The sequence below is a fragment of the Lissotriton vulgaris genome, chromosome 4_1 (genome assembly GCF_964263255.1).
Source record: "Lissotriton vulgaris chromosome 4_1, aLisVul1.2, whole genome shotgun sequence".
NCBI lineage: Eukaryota > Metazoa > Chordata > Amphibia > Caudata > Salamandridae > Lissotriton > Lissotriton vulgaris.
The window spans coordinates 325,623,796-325,638,160 of record NC_141691.1 but is presented as its reverse complement, the minus strand read 5'-3'; positions in this window follow the sequence as shown (position 1 = coordinate 325,638,160).

Below are 14,365 nucleotides of genomic sequence, written 5' to 3'. Positions count from 1 at the left end.
GAGTGCCTTTCAAAACACAGGCTAAATTAGGCCGGTCCTGATTACAAGAACCATGCAACTGGATGTGCCTGCATATCAATGAATGGTCAGGTGACTCTGTGCATTCCTCCCCATTAAGATATACTTCTTTCTCGTCTTTCAGGCACCTATAAGTGAATGGAAGCGACCATTCCTCATGGAGGAATGAGCTACCTAATGGTTCATATCTCCCTATCGCAATATATCGCATACAATTAGTAAACTTGTACAGGGCAAACGGTAATGTGATTAACCCGTGGATACGCCACGTTGCAGCAGTGGCCTCAGCAACAGAGAACGGTAAAGATTCCAACCTCTCAATGTGCAACATAAAAAAAGATGCATCACGCATTGAAAGCATGCGCTGTTTGTATGTCAAATTAAATGGGGCACAGAGGGAGGACACGTTCATGTAATTCCAAGGCACTCTACCAGCCTTAAGCGTCTGCAGGGTCCACGCAAATTGCATTCTAGAACGCAATTGATTTTGACCATGGTATAACACAGACACCTCATCATGTACAATATCAACAACAGAAGATACAATATTATTCAACGTGTAAAAGCGGGAAGAAAGCATGTTAATACTGTTATCTACAACTGCAAGCACCTTTTCCAAATTAGCTTGATCAATTGCCCTTAGGCGCTTAGCAGCCTCAACCTGTGAAGTATTCCAGAATTCATTGTAAATCGCATAAATCCATCTTTTAGATCTACCACTAGCCGGGCCCTTTATGAAATCATTTAAATCCACATCATCAGTCAGCTTGGATAGATGTAATTTAACTGCAGCCAAAGTAGAATGCTGTAGCCAATTCTGACACAATTTGTCTACTGAGTAAGTGGTGACAATACGGTCAGTATCAAATCGTGGATCAGGCCTGACTTGTGTAAAACCTTCAGCTAAACCCAGAAAGTGATGTTGGCAAGAATCAGAACTTCTGTGCCACATCAGCCAACCCTTCGGATCCAAACGGAATATATTAAAGGATGAATTGTGCAACAGTGTTTGCAATTCTCGAATGGAAAACTGTGTGAAATTATTCCAACCGGAATATTCTTCCAAATCAGGGATAGTAGGGGTATTTAATTTTTTTGAAGTAGCCAATCCAAAGCATGTTGTTTGGAAAATGGTAGAATTTAAAAACAACATATGATTTGAGATGAGACATGCATGGTGCAAAGCCTCAACGCCTTGTACCTGCCAACTTTTGGAACCCCAAACCGATTTAAGGTCAATGGTTTCCTTCCATAGCTCGTAGCCCTCTACAGCCAATTTGTCTAGAAAGGACATCGAATACAATAATTTAGTATCAGTAAGTATAACTTTGGACATGGACTTCTGTGTCATTTTAAAATAAAAGGACTCGGGACTTGATTGATTAAAGTCGGTAAAATAAGTGTACTTTTTCAAAAATGTACTAGAGCTGCCCTGTAACGGTGCTGGGCAATGTTCCCACTGTGTGTAATTTACAGTACCCCTTCTGGAACTTGTTTTTGGCAGAAAATGGTTACCAAAATGTTGAAAGCAAAATAATTCACCATAATTAGCAGATTCTAAATATAAATCTTCAGCATCAAAGGCAGCATAATATTTCAAATCAGAGAATAATGATTCTATGGCCTGAACATCCCAATCATCAGAACGTATGTTTTGTTTCACCACATCCCCCATGTTCACTCTGAGTACATTAGGGACATTAACTACTTCCGTAGGGCCATGGATTTGAAATGTAACCGCATCCCACACAATCCCATCAAGAACAGGCCAAGCAGTGATGTTAACAAAATTCAAGTCTCTCTTCAGTCTGTGTGCAGAATGTGACGAGGAAAGGGGGGCCAAAGTTCCATTTAGATGTCGGATGCATGTTCTCTCCTCGACATAGTGCCCATCAATTAGACGGAAAAAATAAAACACAAAACCAATTGACATAAAAAGGTATACTGAAAAAAGCACCAGCCAAATATATGTCCATAGGGGGATCAAAAAATGTATTTTAAATAATGTAGCATAAACTGCAAAACGTGAGTTTTTTTTTTAATTAACTGAAACAGAGTAAAATGAGAATCTGGATTCCGTGGCCAAACGTGTTTGTAAATCAGGCATCGACAAATCATCAGGATAGGCGTAATCTAGGTCATCAATGTTATTAACTGGAAAAGTACTTAATAAAGGATTGGGAACAGCAGGCATCTCGAGGGCCACTTCTGGCTCAGCATTAGAAGTAGTGGCCAATACAGAATTTCTCACAATCGAAGGACAGGAGACTGCCGGTGTCATACTATGAAGAATCGGCCACCCTGTGTATCTTGACATTGTCAATAGAGATAAACCTGTTTTCCTTACGACCTGGAAGTGGTGGTAAAATGACTGTTCTTGTGCCCTTATCTTCAAGAACGGAAACCGGTGCTCGATAGGAAGGACCAAATTCTTTCTTGTTATCGATCTTCTATAGAACCAGTTCTCCAACTTTGGGTAGCCAGCCAACTACCGGGATCTGCAACGCATCATCCGACGTGGGGGGCAAATGTTCCTTTGCAAGACTGTCTCTGGTCTTTTGTAGATCCTGTAAAACATTGCAATGTTCATCTACGTCAAAGGCCGTGGCTTGGGCCACGCAGTCTAGACCGTTGAGGTCAGGGGCATACATCTTGATACCAAAGAGCATTTCGTACGGGGTCCGCCCACCCAGAGACCTTCTAGGGAGATTATTAAGAGCACGCTGCACGCCATTGAGATGGGCCAACCAGTTTCTGCCAGTGCCTATAACTCGTGCTGTCAAAGATTGCTTTAAGTCACGGTCCATTCGTTCCACTACACTATTACCCTCAGGTCTGTATGGAGACAAAAACTTGACTTGGACCCCCAACGAAATCATAGCATCCTTATACGCCTTAGAGGCGAAAGCCGGACCCTGATCCGAATGGAAGGTACCACAGGCAAAAATCCCTACAAAGACACGCAAATCTCTTATGACAGTCCGTGAATCAGCGCTGCGATGGGGCCAGACCCACACAAAGTGTGTGCATGAATCAACCGCTACTAAGATGTACTTATAAGCAGTATCAGAAGAAAAAGGTCTGCAGTGATCTAAATAAACGCAACCCAGTGGTTTATTAGATATGTACAACTGTGTCTGAGGCAGATGTGCAGCAGTCGAAGGCTTAATCGGCTGGCAAATGTCACATTGAAGGACATAATCGCGTGTCTGTTTGTACAGTCCCCGTCACCAGAAACGTTGTTGTAGCTGAGTCACAGTGGCCGAGACGCCCGCATGCGTAGACGCCACACCTTCATGCGCCGCTGTAATCAATGTAGCCCTGCGATCCAATTTGGGAATCAGCCGTTCCCCAACATCAGGAATTTTCACATAAGGAACCTTATCAGGACTTAAGTGGTATGTGTACTTCGAAGGGAACCCCGTAGGATATTTACCTCCCTTCTCAGTGGCAGCTACAACTGCGAAGATGTGATAATGTATTTTACTTTTGGACCGTGTAACTGCTGCAACTAAATATTTTGATACTGCAGATTTCGCCGCTTCATCAGCAAGCGAGTGACTGACAGCGTGAACTCCAACACCCTGATGGCCGAGAGTATGAATCACAAACACAAGTGGCAACTGCTCTTTAAGCTCAGCCACTCTGACCCAGATCATCTTATGTTTTATTGTGCTACCCTTGGAATCACAAAAGTCATTCTGAATCCAAAAGAACAAGTTCTCATTGTAAGACGGGACACAGTAGTAAGAATCACTTACGATAAGTGTTGTCACATTAGGATCAACGTACTCCAATGCAAGCATCAGAGCACGAAGTTCTGCTAATTGTGCGGTGCAGTCCCCTAGTGTCTGCGTGTGCACAACACTGGACTTGAACTCATCGTTCACCATGGCACCGACCACAATGGTGCATGCGGAAACGTAGGCATGTTTAGAGCCATGCGCAACCTGCGCCGAACCATCAGTTTAAATGATGCAATGGAAATCCTCCAAGGGTTGCATTGCTAAAGGAGCCGGATGAATGAATTCATACTGTAAGTACTCCTGCGACCATAATGAGGCGTCAAAAATAAACGTGACATCCTGGGATGTCAAGGATGCAGACCATTGAATCCACCGAGGGTGCAAAGCTTTGGAATTTGGTACACTGGCCTTCGTGACTGCCTCCGAGGCAGGACACGGGGTAACAACCAACATGCGCTTTCCCTGTGACAGATTCAGAAAAGGGGGGTGGTGATGGACAGAGTATCTGAATTAAGCAGAACACTCGTACCCAGTCAACAGATCAGGGCTTGATCCATCCCCGTTTTTTAGCTTACTGCACCATCCCTGCTCAGAACCTGGCTACATGCAAATTAGTCTGTCCCTGGCCCAGTGCATCATGGGAACAGGGCAGACCAAACTACCAAGCCAATTCTTTTACTGGAAAGGAAACAGGCTTCCGGGGACCGGTTTCTGGCATTACAGCCGTCTTCGGCCCGGCTTGCTTGAATCCTGATGGTGCAGTGAGCAAGGGACTCATGTCTGAGCATACCCTTCCACGCTTATGGTGGACAAAACGATTCAGAAAAGGGGGTGGTGATGGACAGAGTATCTGAATTAAGCAGAACACTCGTACCCAGTCAACAGATCAGCCACGTTACAATTGCCTTGTAGAGGATGAGGAGTAAATCCAGCCACCAAACCAAACTCGATGCTGCCAAACGTCAATAGGAACTTCCTGTGCCCTGTACGGAGTATATTCATTCGGTACAACCGTGGGAGTGTACGTGTGGAACACACCAGAATTAGCGTCCACCTGCGGAAATGTCACCCACGAATAAAACAGTTCGTAAGGGTAAGCAGCATCCGCACTCACCACCATGATCACAGCCAAGCCTTCTAAAGGTACATTGTAAATCCGCAAATGATCTCGCACCGCAATGCGACTATGCTGCGGAATGTCCACGGTAGCCATGACAGCACAGGAAATAAGAAAAACAAAGGTAACTCTGTAGCACAACTGGGTAGTAATTCAAGGAAACCATTTTAGTAAGATTCAAGCTTGAAAAGACCTATTTCAAAAATAGGTAGGTTTGTTCCGACACCACCGTTTTCCGGAAACGACAGTGAAGGGGTTAAGGATTGAATGATATACTACTCGAGTGTCATGATATAAGGCCAACAACGTATGGGCGCCATGTAGCGGGAATTCCGTTCTCCTACAAAACTGTGCATAGAGATTCGGAACCTCAGTGAATTAGGATGGCCCAAAACTCACCTCAGTACCCAAAATCCCCTTACCGAGCTAGCTACAGTGTCTCATTGGTCATAACAAACTCCCAATGTTTAGACAAACCAGAACATGAACTTAGATTACCTCAGGTATCGTGGAACACATGAACACTCTTTCGCTATATAATCATTTCAAACCAGAAAGTGGAGTAAATGAGGACACTTGCATATTTGAAATATTTATTTACTAATGCAGGGTTCTCAAACGCAGTACCTTATATAATACTAGCAAACATATTATAAGCAACAAAGTTATCCGCATAGTTACTAGTCCATAAAAGGCGAATGGTGACAGCATACTAAGATGCTGAAATGAATAGGAATTAACAACACCTAATTCTCACCCTCCCTATTTAGCACAGTATATTTATATCTATGAAGGTCTCATTTGGGTTTTAGCAGGGCGGGCCCATACCTCAAAATCTCAGTGGCAGAGGATCACATCATCTTCCACCAGCTCTCTGCATGCGAAGATCAGACCTCACAACAACACTGTGTCGAGTTATCCTTGGAGCCTTCAGCACTCACTGTGCAGACAGTGTACCAAGCAAAGCTGATATCAGAGCAATAACATATTATTTATCAAGTTAATCACAACGCTCTTCTGGGTTGAAAGCTAAAATAACAATTATGTGTTGTGTGCAAAATGAAGCAAAAGGAAAAATGGCGTTTAAACATTTAATAAGCTCATGCTAAGTTAACACAGTATATAGAAACGGAGTAGCTATATGACAGAAATGGAGCCCTGGTAAAGAAGACATCTGGCAGCACTCAGCTCACCCCCGTTGATGGCATCTAACGGCCGGCAGTCTTTTCCCGGGCTCACCCGCGGGCCCTATGGAAAAGGGTGAAGAGGGACTGTCCGGTTTGCAGGGGAAGAGCGAGGCCGCGATCTGTGCACCACGAGGGCCCGCTGCCGCAGACTTAAGAAGGGACGGGCACCCCAGCGCCTGAAGCACTCACCGCAGTGGCACCTCCTGTAGGTCGTTTGCCGGCTCCTTCAGGGCCAACTCGTCCCGCAGCTGAGGTTGAGTGGAGATGTCACGGCTGCTAATCCTGGCCGCTCCATTCACTACAGACGCCGATGCGAGGAATTCTGCAGTGGAGTCTCCGCTACGGGAACAGAGGGCTGCGCTGGGCTCAGGAGACTTTTAGGGGTCCAGCAGCATCAAATGACTGGGTGATAGCAGCCATGGAAGTGGGGGATGGCAGCTTCTGGGTTGAGATAGCTAGCAGAGCTTCAATGCCGCACGGCCATCTTGGTCCGCAGTTTGGCCACGCCCCCCAAAGCACCATAGTTAATGGATGTGTTTCAGGATTTCTGAGATTCAAAGATTTACTTTTTGGAACAGTCTCATGACCTTATGTGCTCTAACAAGAAAAAGAACTTTAAGAAGCATGACTGAGAGAGGGGCTTTGTCTCCACCCACATATTGGTTACTTTGAGAACAGTATTTGATTGGGCAGAAGGTGTATGCTGCCATTGAGAAACCGTGATTGGCATACTCCTGTTAGCTCCTGAAGTGGGAGTGGCCTCCTAAAAATCTTAAATATGTGGCAGTTGACAATGGGAGGACTACTAAACCACGCTGTGGTTTTGGCTAAAAATATTGCTAAAGTGTCATGACATGCTCACTGTGTGCAATAACTGAAGCCTGGAACATGTTTCTATTGATGGGCTAATCCTATTGGCAAATAGTCCTTCTTAATAAGCATGTCCCCTCTTACACGAGGGCTTGGCAACCACCATAATGCTGCAAAGCATCTGCATATTTTTTCTTCAAAAATGTACGCTTGTGCCATGTAGAATAAGCTGTTTGTTCGGCCCTTCCATCCTAGCACTTTGACAGACACGCCAGTTGCTGCATCCTCAACAGTTTCACGTGGATCCTTCCTTGTGCACCAGTCCACTCTCCCCAGCTGCAGCAGTCCGCACATGGTCAGCTCCCTCAGCCATGGGAGCCAGATTTAATGAGTTCTTGGGATAGCCAGGACCACATGGCCCAATTTTGACTATAAATCTGGAAGAAATACAAGTAGGGGAAGAGAGCAACAAGCTTAGTTACTTTTGAGATGTAAGCAAATATAGCCATTTTACGATTAGACAATGCTGTTATTTCATTGCCAAATATCTGCTGCTGTCCTTTTGGGAGATACAGTGCACTCTCTGTTCTTAAAATGCACCCTCTACACCGTGGCACTTCTGCTCACTAGTGTTGGCTAAAGATCTTTGTCAGTGGTTGGGAGTGGGGGGGGGGGGCAGATGATACTTCTAATTATTTCCAGCAAGCAGAACGACTACAGAGGCTTCTTATTGGTGGTTTGGGGGAAAGTGGACTCCTCCCAAGAGAATAAAAACTGATTTGGGGTCAAATTTGCTAAAACACCATAGATCCTGAAAAGGGCATTCATTAAAAATTCCAATACTTTTAAAGTGTGTGAGAGAAGCGTGGCCTTTCCTAGGAGTAGATCCCATTTCTTCGACTGCCATTAGTCAGAAATTACTTCCACTATGCCACAGTCTGCATTTTTTCATAAGTGGGCCCCTTATGCCGAGGATTGCATACAATATGCTAGTGCCAGAATTTTGCCATGGATTCTCCACTCCACAGTCATGGGAACCAATAAAAATTACCTCTGTTATACAAGGGTCATAATTTTGCCATTGGAACCGCCCCATCCAGTGCCCCATACAACTCGTACAACGTGTCTTATGACCAGAATTACCTCAAATGTCAGATACATAATTTTACTATGGATGCACACTGTATGCTAAGAATTATCTACAGCAGGCTTGAGCCTGCATTCTGCTTTGGGTAACACCTTATTCGTATGCCATTAGTGCCGCCATCCATAAGGCAAGAATAATCGCCAGTATGCCAGACCAGCAGCACACTTACGAGACCAACACTCGCACAGAAACATGCACTCATACACTGACATTCTCTCACACTCATTTGTTCACACACTCAATTTCACACACTCATTCCTATTATATCTCTTGCAATCTTTCATCCTTTTTTACTGTCATACTCACACAAACATTTGCCGCTCACACTCCAATTACTCAAATCTGCTTGTAGTGCATTAGAAAGGCTTGCACTGTTGCTCCCCCTGCTATAACTGCCTTGCTTTTTAGTGAAGCTTAGTAAAACGTTTAAATACATACACTATTCTGAAGTCATCACATATGGCATTGTCAATGCTTGTTACAAGTATGATGTGAATGAAAAAGTGCACATCCTTGAAAAAGCTGTAAAGGGTTTATATTTGGTTTTATGTGTGAATTATGCAGCAACACTATTCTCTAATCCACTTTAAAAAATGAATATCACAGTATGGTCTTATGAAATGCTTGACACCTTTGGCAAACGTGTTTTTTTTTATTCAGTAAAACTTTGCATATTGGGATTGTCAGTCCCAACTTACAACGTGAAAAAGAGGGACCAATGTGCCTGTGTGCGTTCAGGGTGAGCAGCGAAAGATAAGAATGAGCTGCAGGAGTGACTGGTGAATGCTTGGTTAGAGGAGTTAGTGCACGGTGGGTGGTGTGTCCCAGTAGTTTCCGGCAGACTACTGTGCTTGTGTGCAGTCAGGGTCAGCAGCGTGATTGATGGGTGAACAGAGTGCCTGTGCAAGTGCAGGCTGAGTAGTGTTTCTGTGTGAGTGAAGGATGAGATGTCTGAGTGCCTACATGAGTGCAGGGTGAGCGATGTGAGGGCAATGTGAGAGGTGGAGTGCAGAGTGAGTGATCTGCTCATTTGGGGTTGGGTGCTGGTGAAAGTGTAGAGTGTGAAAAATGAATGTATGGTGAGTTATGAGCTAGTTAAAGATTGAGTGCCGGGTAAGTGATGAGAAGGAAAGATGAGTGAAGTGCCATGTGAATGCAGGGTGAGTGGTGTGCTTATGTGAGTGCAGGGTAAGAGAAGGGTGAACGGCGTGAGTGCATGGTGAGCGGTGTAAGTACAGTGAGATCGCAATGATTGCATGGTGAGCGGTGAGAGTGACGATGAGTGGAGTGTCATGTTTGTGCAGGGTGAACGGTGGGCTCATGTGTGTGCAGGCTAAAAGAGAAGTGGCCGCTTGAAGAAGTACCAACTTAGTTTCCCTAAAGTTTCCAGGAATTCTCCTTTTAGTAGGATAAAGGAACTTTTTGGATTAGGGTTTTTGCACCCTTTAAGATCCAATGTGGCATTTAGCCATTGGTTTGGATATTTTTCAGAGACAAACTTATCAGAATCATAAGATCCAACTGTAATTGAGCAAGCACATTTTGCCACATCTTTGAAAAGGCATCTGAGACGTTAAAATAAAATACAACATGTTGGAAAGCCTATAGTCCAACTAATGTTTAATGCAAAATAATTTGCAGTACAGCAAAAGATCAAAGATTACTGCCATTTCAAACGACTAGGGCTCTTGCTTGAAGATGGTCAGTTGGAGCCAAAAGCTAAAAACACAAAACAGGTGTACACAAGTTTTCTCTTAATACAAGTCCATTAAGAATAATCATGTGACAAACTTGTCGCTGTAAGAAAAAGCTTACCTAATATGCTAGTGACAGGATATTCCCACAAGTAGAGCAAAACAGCCATGTGGAGAAGATATTTTATTTTATTTACTTTATTTCGGTCATAGATCATAATTGCAATAAGCATATAATGTGCAGTACAAATAAACTTCAAATCAAATCTAGAAACAGTGCATTAAAATAAGTAAAATGGGGCGTGGCCAAGATGTCGAGAGGGTAAGACGTGTTCTGCATCGCCTTCCCCGCTCCAGAACACCTCAATCTGCCCATAACTGCACCAGGCAGCCCCACAGGGTGTGAGACCAAGAGCGCTACGCAGTAAAGGAAATTTGGGAGGGAGGGCGAGGTGGGGGGTGGGGGGTTAAAGCAGACCAAAAAGCTTGAGTGTGGAAAAGGCCGCTTTATTAGGAACAGGTGCACATCACAAATAATAAACCTTGGCAAAGCCTTCCAAAACTAATCCTCACTAAATAAATAAAGAAACCTAAACCCCGCCCCCACCCCCTCCCCTAAAATTTTATGGCCCCTCCCCCACCCATACAATACATCAATTCAAACATTACAACAACATTATAAAACATTACATCATTATATAAACATAACGTCATCATTATAAAATATGTCGTCATCATTATAAAACATACGTCATCATTATAAAACTTACGTCATCAACAAACCCAATAACATTATGAATACTAGGCCCTCCTTAAACCAATCACCTGCCTGACCCTTCACCCCTGTCAAACCCCCACAAAACGTCTAAACGGTCAACCAATGACCAACTCATTGTTCCCTGACGATAAACAAACCTGACCATTAATCACCAAAAACTGACACAAACAGCCCTGAAACAACTAGACCCGCCACCCAGGAAGGTGGGGGGTGGAGGAAACTACCCCACCTCTCCTTCCTGCCCCCCCAGTAGGAAAAGAAAAAGTGAAAACCTGGAAAAATTACCGCTGCATCGTCAAGGACCTTGTTAAAACTTCTCGTAACTCCAACAAGTACAAATCCATACCGACTCTAGAAAGGTGGACCCCATCATCCTTGAAGAACTCCACTGACTCAAAACGAATCTCCCTATGAGAAATTCTCCCAAAACCAAGCTGACGGCAAAATCTAGAAACCTCCGCATTCACCTTCTTCCTGGCTCGATCAACCGCTCTAGGATTCACAGCTCCTCTCCAAATCCTACGTGGAATCAATTCCGACCAAAAAACATGGTAACCAGCCCAATGCTCCTTAATAAGAGCAAAATCCTTCTTGATGGCCCGCAAAAGCACCACTTCCTTAGTTGCGCAAATATCGTTTTCACCCAAATGTATCACTAGAATGTCCGGGCAGCAACCTCCCACCAAACCTTTATTAAGGCATGAAATCAGTTCCCTCCAAAGCATCCCACCTTTACCCTTACAAACAATATTAAACATTCTGATATTAAAACCCAATGTTTCTCCGAAATATCTTTTTGCCGCTTGAACCCGGGCCCATTTCACGAACGAGTGCCCCACAATCCAAACAGTCACCGCTGGAGAACGGGGCCCAGCAACTGAACCTGAAAAAGAAAAAACAGTAAATACTCATGCAAAGGAAGATGACGCAAGCGCCTCCTCCGTGTCACCTCTCATGTATCGCTGAAAGCATTTTGATGACCATCGCCCCAACTTCATGATGTCCCCCTGTGACCAACCCCTATTAAACGCTTCAGTCGCAGCGCCAATCCTAAAAGAGTGCATGCCATAATGCTCCCCATCCAGACCAATGCGCTGCAAAGCCTTACGCAAAACCATGCGAAATTGATAGGCTGTAACAGGAGATTTATTAATATGCTGGAACACAAGGTCATCATCACCACCCCCTGATAAAGAACGCCAACGGCGAGCCAAAAGCAATGGACACGTAACCCTAGGGGAACTCGCCTCCAACCACACTCCTTTACCCAACTTCTTGTGATCAGTTTTAGAGCCAGACTGCCACACATGAACACCTTCCTCTGAGCAAAAAACATCTCGCCAACAAATCCCTCCCCTGGATTTAGAACCCAACAACTCGGATACCCGAAAAGCACCAAAGAACATAAAGGCCATTAACATGGCAAACAAGCAAGCCTCGAAATCATCTATACAAACAGAAGGCAAAATTGCTAATAAACGCGCCAGAGTCTGCAAAGATAGTGGAGCCCTCAGCTTCCTATTACTCCCCTGTTCCCTGGCCCAACCCTCAAGCATTCTCCTGCCAATCTCACCAGCAGAGGGGGAGTAACCCCAAAACAATTTTCCCATAAAGGAAATGCCCGCCAACTTCCCAGAAATAGTCACTCTAGACAGACCCTTGTCCATGAGGTCCAAAATGAACTTAACTACATCCTTTGAACGACGCCAAACCTCTTCACGCCTGGAAGCTCCAGATTCCAAAAACTCCCTCCAAGCCAAGGAATATGCAGAACGCGTAGACACAGATAAAGAACCCACCACCAGTCGTAAGACCCGACGTTGCCTACATGCCACAGATGTATCGGTGTCAGTGATGTGTCCGCCTCCCAGGTCAGTCAACGGAATCTCTCCCACTGTGAACGAGACAAAGCATCCGCTATGTCATTGTCCACACCAGGGATGTGCAAAGCGCGAAAGTTAATGTCATGTATCAAGCAGCCCAGCACAAAGACTCTCATGAGTTTCAAAACCTGTTAATCTCTGGCAGATTGCCGATTCCCAATCTCCACCACAGCCATATTGTCAACGCGGAAAATAAATTTTTTGTGTGCCAAATCCTCTCCCAAACAAACAAGGCAACTAGCAAAGTAAAAAGCTCCAAAAAAGCTATGCTCCGACCACCATTCAACCAATCCTCAGGCCAGTGTTCCGCACACCATTTACCATTCCAGTACAGTCCAAAACCCTCACTGCCTGCAGCATCAGAAAACATTTGCACATCCCATTGGAAATCAACCTCTCTCACCAAAGGCACACCATTAAAGGAAGTGAGAAAAAATTCCCACATACGCAAATCTTCTTTGACACCCGATGACAAACGTACACGATGGTGAGGCAAATGCTGACCTGCCTAATCTGCGACAAAAAGTCCTCCCTGCTCTTACCACTCTGCACGCAAAATTCAGGTGTCCCAGTAGTACTTGAATTTCTTTCACAAACACCTTCCGTTTTGTCAACATAACACCCAACAACTCCAACATCTTCACTTTTTTGTCATCTGGTAAGCGAGCATCCATTGCCACTGAATCGATTTCAATCCTCAGAAATGACAAGGTAGTGGCAGGGCCCATTGTTTTCTCAGGAGCTAAGGAAACCCCCAAATCATCCATGAACCCTTGGAAAGTGTCCAGAGCTGTCTGGCACTCCGCGGAGCCCGGAGATCCAACAAAGAAGAAATCATCTAAATAGTGCGTTACCAGTGAATGACCAGACTGGTGTGTAAAATGCCACTGTAAAAAGGTGCTGAAACATTCAAAAAGGGCACAGGATATAGAGCAACCCATCGGCAATGCTTTGTCCACGTACCATTTCCCATCAAAATGGATACCCAGAAGACTCCAATCATCTGGATGGACTGGAAGCAGCCGGAAAGCAGACTTAATGTCACACTTAGCAAATCTCAGCAGCTGCGCCCGCGGTCACAACAAGTGACATGGCCACGTCAACTGAGGAATATGAAACCGAAGCAGCATCCGTATCAATAAAATCATTTACAGATGACCCCTCCGGCCATGACAAATGTTGAATAAGTCTGAATTGCCCCAGCTCTTTCTTGGGGACCATTCCAATAGGTGAAATAATCAAGTTACGGATCGGCCAGTCATGAATAGGGCCTGCCATCCTTCCTTCATGTACCTCCTTATTCAATTTTTCTTGCACCACTGCACTATGTTCAGACGCTGACTCCAAATTGTCAGCCCAACATCTCTGCCTTGGTCCCGAATAGCCCAATTAAAAACCAAATTGAAAACCCTCCAGCAATGTCTGTTTGACACCTACATCCTCAAACTCTTGAAGGGCAAGCTGTAACTGCGCCAGCTTAACTGGCGTTTGAGCCTTTGGGCCCAGTACCCTGTGCACCTCTACCTCCCCGACCCCCTTGAAACTGCTTGGGCGTCCCAGGACCACCTGCACTTGATTGATTTCCTTGCTGGCCACCCGCTGGTTTGTAACCCCAACATCTAACCAAGGGGTGTCGTCTACCACAGCCAGAGCATTCATGCTTATACCTGCAATATTCTCTACTGCACGACCCCTTGTTAAATTCCCAGCATGTGCCACTTCCTGACTGTGTATTGGACGCACTCCCCACCCCACCACGGGTGGGCTTGCCTTGAAAGGGCCGGTAAATCAAGGGTAGACCACTGGCTGTAAAGATTGTCTTACACCCTGCGGCAGCCCCCATCGTATGCTGCCATAAATCTGTATCCAGCTCCCCCCACTTAGCCTATGGATCCCATGCCATTCTAGCCCTAAATTCTTCATCATACTGGGCCCAAGCATATCCTCCTCCAGTTAATTGCACCTTCCGAATGACATCCATGTAT